The sequence below is a fragment of the Spea bombifrons genome, chromosome 13 (genome assembly GCF_027358695.1).
Source record: "Spea bombifrons isolate aSpeBom1 chromosome 13, aSpeBom1.2.pri, whole genome shotgun sequence".
NCBI classification, from domain to species: Eukaryota; Metazoa; Chordata; class Amphibia; order Anura; family Pelobatidae; genus Spea; species Spea bombifrons.
In genome coordinates this window covers 8,924,014-8,935,229 of record NC_071099.1, presented here as the reverse complement: position 1 = coordinate 8,935,229, position 11,216 = coordinate 8,924,014, and the positions used below count along the sequence as shown (strand labels likewise).

General features: G+C 41.0%; 1 non-coding gene across 1 annotated transcript; it reads left to right on the top strand.

Annotated features, from left to right (window-relative positions):
* Positions 1–6,747: 6,747 nt before the first annotated feature.
* TRNAC-GCA (transfer RNA cysteine (anticodon GCA)) lies at positions 6,748–6,819 on the top strand. Its single transcript has one exon. It is a non-coding gene; the product is annotated as a tRNA-Cys (tRNA).
* Positions 6,820–11,216: the final 4,397 nt, after the last annotated feature.

The window sequence follows — 11,216 nt, the reverse complement described above, 5'->3', positions numbered from 1 at the left end:
ATGTTCCACAATTTACCTTTTCTCCTATTCAGCAAGTTCCCCTTCTATTCAGGCAGATCCATCATGAATGTCCTTGGACTAGCACTTAGAAGATGCCATAAAAATATGAGTGCAGCACACACTGTGCTACATCCTTCCACTCCAGCATGAGGATCCAATTAATACTGACATTTACTCCTTAATGATCTGCACAACATTTTCCTTAATTGAGGAATTATATCTGGGCAGGACTTGGAGATTATGGTAGTAATTAATATAGAAATTGTTTCTAGTAATGTTAGGGAATAAAGGGAATAGGTCTCATATTTATGTCTGCATAAGAATAAGAAAAGTCAAAGCTCTGTTTGTGAGTCCCTCACATATACCATATTCTGAAAAGTCAAACAAATAGAATAGTTTGTGTTTTACACTCTACATTTATTTTACTCATGTGTGCCTTTATTAATTCTAATAATGTCTTGGAAAGACCACCATTTCCCTTTTTTCTGCATAGATTTGTGAGTAAAATTTGGCGGGAAGGCAGGAGATGAACTTGGGCTTTACAAATCTGGCCTTCTTGCCCAGTTTGAAAGATTACTCTGGAAACCATGTACTGCATGCAATATTTTACAGCTTTTGAATGTGTAGAGTGAAGCGAAGAATTACATAATCTTAATTTGTCCAATGCTCTTTACATTTTTTTCATGTTTTTTGTTGTTGCAATTTCAAAATACAAATAAAAGAAGCCTCGTTACATCAAACAGTGCAAATCATACACATAAAATCATACTCAGGCACAAATGTGTAGAATACACCTTTAAATATTCTATATGTTGTAACTGGAACAGTATCCGTGGAATAAATAAAATAAAATGTAAAGAAAGACAGGAATCTAAACTGCTAAATCATAAGAATAATAGGAGCAGGTGCATTTTACATTTTAACACCCAGTGTTCATATGTGCCACAATTACAATATGCACAAATATGATTAAACATTTTTTTTAAATATATTTGACCTTAAATTCAAACCCTAGATGTGTTAAATAATAATGAAGAAAAACAATAAACCATAAACATATGTATCACGTTGCAATTATAGGATGCTAGGTAGGGAGCATGATAGGGAGAATTGTGGGAGGAAAATATGATGGCTCCTTTACTATTTATTAATTAATATTTTTTTAATTTTCTGCTTTTGCCTTGAGCACTTACATAGTTCCCGTTGCTATCATGATTATTCTTTTTGTACAAATGTTGGTACATTTTTTTAAACATTCTGGAAGAGCTGGACTATAATTTGTTTATTGAATTCTCAGTTTATGGTTATTTTATTTCACTACTATTATTTATATAATATAATTTTAAGATAATTTTGGATTATATACGTTAACAGGTGTGGGACAGGCAATACCAGGAGAACCGGCTAAAATAATGTTTGTATAATACAAGTTACAATCAACTCAATGGTTGATTTCACAGGTGTATCCAACCCCCACTCACCCTTTCTATCCCTCCTTCTTTGTCAGTTTAGCCATCCCCTGGAATAAAGGCTCAGGAATATATAAGGAGACAATGTCTTAGAAAAGAGAAACACACAGAAGAGGAAATCTGCAGGTGGGTTACCCGATCATAACTATTTTATCAGTTCCACTGATTCACTTAAATGAAAGTTATGCACATGTCTAGGGAAGTAACGTAGTATGCGAATACCTGTTATTTATTATCATCATAATGTTTTAAGAGATTTATTCAAATTTTTATATTGCCAGACTGATATTTCCAGATTATACATATGCTTTAATATTTCAGTTTGCACAAAAAGATTATTGAAAAATATGTTTGGAATGTGTTCTGCTGCCAGTCATTTGGGAAATATAGTTATGCATTTGTTGATAAAGCTTGTGACATTTTTATATAAATGCCATTGTTCCTTTATTAAGGAAACAGGTATATTGTGTGTATTGCTTTACTTGAATTATTTATTTGTGTCATTTTGGGTCTCTTTTTTCTTGTTTACAAGGAAATAGAAGAGACCCATGAGGTTCCAAAAGTATAAAATACTCCAAATCTTCTGTGCTTGTAGGCATTGTATTTACCATTTACTAGAGTGATGGTGCTATATACTTTCTTGTGATTCAGATATTATTTATGCAGCTACTTGAAATTGCATTCTGTCAAACCCCATTACAGTAGTTGGGCTGCCCAATGTTTGGCTTGTCATGCACTTGTTTGTGAACGACAGAGACAGCTGAGCCTGGGGTCCAAAATTTCATCAAACCATGCTATTTCCAGTTGGACTGCAGCACTTGTGAAGGTGGGAGCACAGTAGGGTTACGTAACACAATATTATTTGGCCCCACGGTAATATTGTGGCTGCTCAACTGTGCATGTATAAGTGTGAGCTGTTTGAGTGAGGATTTTTCATGTGAGTGTGTGAATAGGCTTATGTGCATGTGTGTTCTAGTGTAAGTGTGCAGGTATGAGTGTGCACGTGTATTTGTACTAATGTTCATGGGTCAGTCCTGTCTAGCTAGTTGGTCTAACAAAATCCAGTCCTCTGCATCAACAATGTTTGAAAGCACTGCTGTAGTCCAATATAGAACTTTACAGTTTTTGTTCTAAAACCTATAGCATATAGTTATGTGGAATCACATGATGAATCACTTTGTAAAGATGAAACATTCTGTTCTTGTTTAATTATCTTTGTTTAACTTACCTTGGATGCTCACATTCTGTAGTGTGCATTGTCACTGTTGAGGTGGACAGAGCTGGTCATCCACAGTACAGGAGATGGTGTTGTCACATCCTCATCTGTTGATGTAATCCCTCTATAATACGTTACTTGATAATCTAACAAAGAGTTTTAAGGTTGTTTACAGACAACACATAGCAAATTATTCACAAACATACACTCATGTGGTCTGCAAAAATTGGAAATGTAAATGACGCAGAGTTTTATAAATTATTAAAGTGTTTTTTTAAATAAACTGAATAAAGACTAAAACATTTGATTACTCAATCCATAGGTGAAAAGTCTACGATTTCACGATATGAATCCAGCTATCCTAGGAGTTTTCTGTCTGCTGATATGTGTACACAGTAGATCAGTACGAAATGAAAGGCTTAATGCTTTGGATTTGTCAGAAAACAGGGATCTGGTGAGTTACAAATTTTAAATAATATCCATACCTATTCCTGCTTTTGTGATTTCAAAGATGTCTGAAGCAACCTGCTTTTCCCAAAGAGTTAAATAATATAAAATTATACAGTACTGTAACAGTTTTTACTTTTGGCCTGACCTCCCTCATGGTGTGAACATCCTGGATGGCACCTACAGGAGATCCTGGTCTCTGCATAGCAGAGAGTTAGGGATTAATATGACCGTTTAGCAGTGCCTCCACCTAGTAATTAGTCCAGGGAGTGTAGTGTAGAGGACTGCATTGGAAGGCAGGACCCACAGAAACCCGCCAATAAACTTGCGGGCGCGGCGGGCTTGCTGGTGCTGCGGGCGGGAGCTGGCGGTCAGACACTGTACCTGTGGGTCCCAGTAATCCTGCGCAGTCCCGCAAGGCTGCCTTCTCGTTGCTCCCTTACAGTGTCTCTTCTCTTGCTCGGCCCAGGAACAAAGCTGAGTCACGTGATGTGACGTCACTTCCCGTGACTCCGCTGTGTTCCTGGGCGGAGCAAGAGAAGAGACGTTGTGAGGGAGCAACTCGAAGGCACCTTGCGGGACTGTGCGGGAAATCTGCAGTTAAGGTACGGAGGTGGGCGTGATTGGCCACATTTGTGGAGGAAGCGGCGGGATTGACCACAAATGTGGTGAGAGCGGATGGGATTGGGCACACATGTTGCGGGAGCAGCGGGAGTGGAACAATCACATTGCGGGAGCGGGTGGGATTGGACAAAAAATCAGCGGGAGCGGGATTAAAAAAGCAGTCCTGTGCAGGGCTCTAGTGTAGTGTACTAGGACACATATATAACTCAAACACAAGGAAACAGCCACTATAATGTAAAGTTATCAAAAAATGTACTCTCATGTATTAGTTTAGATCAGCAACCATAAGCATTTCAATGACATCCAAAGATAGACAGCAAACAAAATAAAGCTAAATCAACCCCAGTCCAAATCATCTTCCTCCCCAAATAATTAGAAACCCACCCTTGTATATGTTTTCAGTCCCCTGGGGTAACTTGGTGCACATAGATGTTGGGACCCTTGATGGAGGTAATACTTCGCCTGAAATGGATAGTGGTGGTATCAGTGCCTATAACTAATTTTGTCTACCTTCCTCTGATATCTGTCTCTGGTGCAGTCTGGCAGCTTTAGCTTCTTACTGCCTTCTGCTGTACACTGTATTTCAGTAATCCACTGGAACCACATGGCAAGATCACTGCAACACATCTGCCTTCAGACACATGGCAGCCTAGCACTGGAATCAATCAGCTCCTAATAGCAAAGACTTATAGGATACTCAGCAGCAGGGAAGGTACAGAGATCTCTTGGGGTGCCTTTCTGCAGAGACAAAGTCACCCCTTCATTTCCCCAGCTGCAGCCACACTTTAGTCTTTCTTCCAACTCCCACTAAGCAGTTTGGGGGAAGGGCATCACTTCATTTTGGCTCAAAGTCCTGCCCAGTGCTCCAGTGTTCACTTTCTGCCCTGGAAGTCTTTATCTATGGTAACCGGAGCTATATAGATACCAGGGCTACAATTCACAAAAGACTACACTGAACCAGGAACAGACCTCAGATGAAACCCAATAAGAGATCTTTTACTGTCATTCTTGGGGACACACTTCCTGTAGTGACCCGCAGTACCTAAGAATGCTATTACCTGAGTGCTAGTGCAGGCTATCTGCTACCGCTTCTACTTAAACTGACTCGCGTCTCCCACAACCCACTCGGTGCCCCAGATACTGCACCTCGAACATTCCAATATGGCACTTGTCCAGCTTCACATTCAGTCCTGCCACATTGATTCTGTCTAAGACAACCCCTAACTGGTGCAGGTGCTCCTCCCACTTTAGATAGATATGTCATCCAGAAATGGACAAGCATAGTTCTGCAACCTATCCAGAAGCCTATATATAATACGCTGGAAGGTGGCCAGGCCATTCTTCATCCCAAATGGCATGACCGGAAACGTGTACAGGCCAAATGGGGTGATGAAGGGCCGACTTTGGCACAGCCTCAACATCAGGGGGAATCTGCCAAAAGCCCTTACACAGATTGATGGTTCATCCACCCTGGGCATAGGGTAGGCGTCAGTCACAGTCCTGTCATTAAATTGTCTATAGTCTACACAGAGCCTGGTAGTGCCATATTTCTTAGGTACAAGAACCACAGGAGAAGCCCAAGGGCTGACAGATGGTTTTATCATCCTGAGATCCAATATCTCCTAGCTCTCCTTATGGATTCCCTCCCCAACAGCATCAGGGATTTGATACGCTGACTGCCTCAAGGGGGCTTGTCCATGCGTATCAACCTGATGGACCGCTAAGGACATATAGCAAGGAAAAGAAGAGAACATGGTCTGGCACTCACAAAGCACTTGCTTTGTGCAGGTCAAGCTCCTCACAAATCTTAACTCCTGCCATCCCTGCCTCCCCCAGGCAGTCCCAGTAAGGGAAGACTCTCCCAGACTCCCGCTGCTGGGACACAAACCACAGCAAATGCCTCTACTCTCTCAAAGTACGGTTTCTGAAAGGTTCTGCTAATCCTTTTAACTAAGCAGCAAGCCACTATGTAAGTGGTATCACAGAGCTGTTCTGCTATCTACTAAATTCAGGGTAGTCAGGGTCTGGTCAATTTCAGGGGGCATCGAGTTTACCTGGTTCCCATCTGAGCGTGGCTAAGAAGCGTTCTGAGCCTGGTAGCGTGTAGATGCCCTCCCATACCGTCCAGGGCAAAGTAGAGCGAAGGGGGGGGGGCAGATGGGGCTTTCACAGCTTCATTGATGATTCCATAATGTGGTGCAAAGGGCTTGGATTCAGGTATTATAATAGCCTTTCAATAAAATATTTATGTTTATATAAGATCTGCAAATTTTCTTTTTTGTAACCTTGAGATAAAAGTGTAAAAAATAATTGGGGGAAAAGGGCATAACATTAAAGAAACCAATGTGTTTTGTTTTTTGGGGGGGGTTAGCGGAGAGCTAAGAATAAGAGGGGGGTACCCAGACTTGAGCCAGGGACCTCTCAATCTACCAGTCGAATGCTCTACCACTGAGCTATACCCTCACCCTTTCTAAAGCTACAGGTACAGTGAATATTGTTGGCAGGTACCACAATCGGCGTGCTTTGTATTTGTTATGCAAATGTTTTCAATGTTTCTTTACCAAGTGGAAAAAATGATAGCCTTGATTGAACATAATATACTGAAAAATACAGCATAGTTTATCTAATAACCTTGGGATTTGCAGAAAATTGAATATGTCAGCTTTGCACAGCATTCTAAGTGGCAAGGACTATGAGCCTATATGATGTATAGTTAATAGATCCATTAGACAGGGCTAACTCTTGCCATTCTTGCAGAAGCTTCCTGTCCTTTGGATTCTAGATTGCATGGTCATGAATTGAAACAGTCAGCAATCTTGCAAACTCCATAGTTACTGAATAAACTCTGCTGTATTTAAGCTTTGTAAGTTTAATCAAGGTTGCCCTTTTTCCCATGGGAAAAAAAATATAACCAAACTTCTGTAAACTCGCAATGTAAACATATGCACTGCAACCTGTACCTGTTCCACTAAGTCAGCAACCTATGTGAAAGGGGGTATAGCTCAGTGGTAGAGCATTCGACTGCAGATCGAGAGGTCCCTGGTTCAAATCCGGGTGCCCCCTGAATTTTGCGCCACAAAGAGGAAAATAAATACACTTCAATAACATCCAAGCATATACTTAATCCCTTAATGACAAAGCCTGTACATGTACAGGCTCACAATGCATTGTTTTTAATGGGTTTAAGGACAACCATTGTCCTTAAGGGGTTAATTTCCGAACATCAATGTGTAGTTAAAAAAATACAACATTGATAAAATGCAGATGGTTGAATAATCTACTGCAGTGGCCCTCAAGTCACTTTCAGAATCAAAAATACACTGGCTATGTTTAACATGGGGCTGTTATCATCCATAAATGCCTCTGAAAAAAATGAAATTGCTGTCATACCTTAAAGCCTAAAATGTATTTGTGTCAAATTTTGCAGTTACATGATCTACGGCAGCTCACAGAATGATCCAAAGTGGTCCCTCTCTTTTTAGATAAGACATTACATTGTAACACAAAATCAGTAGTTATCTTATTTTATTTAGTGGCTACCTTGTAGGCAAGTTGGGGATGGGGAGAGTGCAGATGCTGGTGGCGACAAAACAGGGGTTAATGGTAACATGGCAGGAGGAACATGAGAGGGGCTGATGAGGACAATACAGTGCCTAATTGAGACAAGTCAGGGACTCATGGGCTAATTGCGCGGGAGTATGAACCGGAGGGGGCAGATCCCCCCCCAGTAAATCATGTGGGGGGACTGATAATGAAGAAATCCCCCCCAATCGAAATGTACCGTACAGCACCCAGGCGGAGAAGAGAAAGGGGCGCCGAACGGTCGCTCATGAAAGAGTTTTCAGCAACCGCTCAGCGCCCCTGTCTCCTCTGCTCCCTGCCGCCACCCGCCTCAGCACTTCACTGACCGCAGTGGTGGAAGCGTGAGGCCTCTGTCCTGGTGCCGGCGCTGAACGCTGAGCACCGGAATATGATGTCATATGCCGGCGCTCAGCAGTGAAGCCACACGCTCTGACCACAGGACTTTAGCTCGGTAAGTGAACTACAAAGGGGGGGTAGGGTAGATAGTGAGATGGGGTAGATAGTTAGAAGGAGTGAGGGGGGTAGTAAGAATATTGAAATTAGAGTGAGAATTAGAGAGAATTAATGTATTAATATGTGGATGAATTGTGTGAAAGAGATGTTTTGAGCCTTGGGGACCAAGATGGCACAGACAGGGTGTTTATGGGACAAAGATAGCACAGGACGGGCTGTTTGGGGACAAAGATGGCTCACGCTGGGCTGTTTAGGGACAAAGGTGGCTCGCGCTGGGCTGTTTGGGGACAAAATTGGCTCACTCTGGACTGTAATCTGTTTGTGTAATCTGGGTGCTGGTCAAGTTCTATGTGGGGAATGTGGATGCCAGGGCTGGCCTTCGGGGTGTGCAATCTGTGATCTATGCCTGTAATTTAGGGGGGGTTATCTATATCTTTAATGCTGAGTTTTTATGTGAATTCCAGTTGATTTATACCTGCAAAGCTGGGTTTATGTGCTATTCTGTTGATCTGTATCTGCTATGCTATGTTTCCATACATTATTTATGTATACCTGCAAATATAGGGTTTGTATGTCTTATTCAGTTGATCTATACATGCACGTGCTGTTTCCATGTGTTGTTTATTTGATCTATACCTGGACTACAGGGAGTAAGTAAAAGAAAGGTGTGGCTTAGTGAATGAAGGGACTCTGGGGATAATTACAGGGGAGAGGACCTCTCAATGTCACAGTAGGGTCAGAAGGAGGGTAGACTGCACTAACTCTCACAGTCTTCTCCTAACCTCCAGTCAGTGTGGCAAATATTTTTTTCGGTGTGGGAGCAGAGGGAGCGCTTGCTAGGGAGCGTGGAGCGTGGCCCAAGGAAATGCTTGCCTAAGGCCCAATATTTCAATATTTTAAAAAATGTGTTTGTTACAAAGATTAGCAGTTTTTTTCCTACATTTAATGTAATACAACGTACATTATTTTTTACCAGTGTTACCAAAGTTATATATTATTGTACTTGTTGGCGCAAAAAAAGTGGGGTAGGGGATAGTGAGGAAAGAGGTATCTGATGGGGCAAAATGCTATCCCCCCAGATTTTTAGGGGCTCCTATGCCCATGAGTAACTGTAATGTGATCAAGTAGAAGAGAGATAATATAGAGGCTGGTATTGGTTATTTAGTAAAAATGGAAGTTGGTGCATTTGACTAGTTAAACAGGAAAGAAACAGGAAAGAAAAAATAGAGGTTAGGGTAGATATGGTCTACACATCTGTGGAGCAACAGATTGGATTCATTTTTGGTACTTTTGGCCACCAGCAGCCTACTAGGCATTTACCAGAGGTAACACAAGGTGTTAGCGTGCGAGTGTATGTTAGCGTATGATGTAACTATATTCTACTAGTGTTCTACTTGCCAGGGGGGAACCAAATAAATCCTATATTAATTGTCCAGCAAGCCTAGACTAACCCCTGCCATGATTAGAACAACTATAATTGATTATATTCCAAGGGATTGAGGTCCTCAACAATAAAAACAGAAATGCATATTGCATATGCTTTTAAGTTAACCATGATAAACTGGTGCAGGTTACGGCAAAAACTTAAATGCATGATTATTAATCATCTTCCATCAACGAAGCCCTTGCTGAAGCTCACCTCTGCAACTTTAATCTTTGGTGACTCAACCATAAGGGACATTGAAAGCATTTCATAACCCATCACCAACACAAAAGGGTCAAACTTGCAAACTGAGTCAGAGTCTCTAATGGACTGGGACAAAGGGATGAAGAATGTCTTTCTTGTTTCTAAAGGAAATGAAATCAAAGCTCTGAGGTGTATCCAGTAGGACCCATTAGTAAAGTGCTTCTTTCTGGAAGCAATGCTTGTGATGTCTACTTTTAATTAGTTTAGAGCAGCCTCATTAGGCACTGGATAGGTGAGCATCAATGGATCGTAAGGATCTACATTATAAAATCAATGGCAATTTAGAATGTCTGTGATAACGGTGATCATTATTTAAAAAATCCTACCACTTTACCCCACTGATTTATAGAAATGTTTTTATTGCATTAACATTGTAACTGGTGGCAAATATTGATCTAAATTATAAGAAGACGAAACAACCATTTTCTTGCATTTCAGAACCATGTCTTTATATACACTGCATGTCTATATGTCCAATAGTCCTGTACTTCTATATATATAAACATACCCTCTTAACTCACATAAACACTACTTAGTATGCAAATTTCTTTAGGATTTCTGGATTTCCACTGATTGGAAAAAAAAGTAGAATATTACCTACTTGAATTGCTTTTTTTTTATTCTATAAGGAATGCTCACGTACATACAACATTACTTTTTTGAACTTTTCGGTTGGAGCATAATTTTTCTTTGTTTATATTTAAGTGGGAATTTAATTGTATTTAATGTTCACTTTGTGGTCTTTTAAGACCTCAGGAATCTCTGTTGGAATCAGACTGTACCCCTTATGATGTCATGGTGACATCACTAGGGTCCGTTTGATTATTTCTTAAATTAAAATATTTTACCTTTGTTTACATTTTTTAAAGTTCTTCAAGAATAACACCCTCTTTTCTCCCTGATTCTGACTGCAGCTGATCAGAGTGAGAGTGACACAGGATACATTATAATTAGTGTGGTACTCGCAGGGTGTCTGACCTGAAATTAAGTTATAAAAAAAGAGGAACCCTTGCACTTTTATGTCTCCATATGAATTTCTGAATGGGACACTACATCAGAATCCCAACATATGCATTTTCCCATTCTCCGGTCCCCAGCTGTTTTCCTTGCAATTACTAATTACTTTGACAGCAGGTCCACTGATGATATTGTTCTGAATACATAATATTTATCTATGACAAACTATTTCCTTTTCTATATTCTACAGTTTTTAAGTGCCCTACAGACATATTTTAGCAGAAGAGGGATCAATATTGACAGAACAGCACCTTCATTTTTTGTATTATCTTCAAAACCTCAAAGTAACCGTGAAATGTACCCAAACATTGATGAATTTCTACAGACAAAAATAAGGGCCCATGGCTCCAAGAAAAATTCTGGATGGGTGAGTTGTATTTATCTTTTATACTGAAACTTAGGCATGGGAAATAGTAACAACCACTATTTCTGTGTACCTGGGAACTTCTCGGCTACCCAGAGCCTTCCCTTGCGGGACGCAGCCAGGTCTGCACAGCGACGTCAGCGGGCGGTCCGGCTGATGTCAGTGGGCGGTCCTGCTGACGTCAGGGGGAACGCCCCCATGTAAATGTAAAATGGGCGGGGAGCGGGGCGTGTCAAGACCCCGCTCTTTCGACCCGGAGAACCGGAGGAGCTGCGCTCACCCGGCAATCTCCGGGTCAAACCCGGAGAGTTCCCAGGTATGGTTATTGTGCATGGCTTAGTTACAGGGGTATAAAAC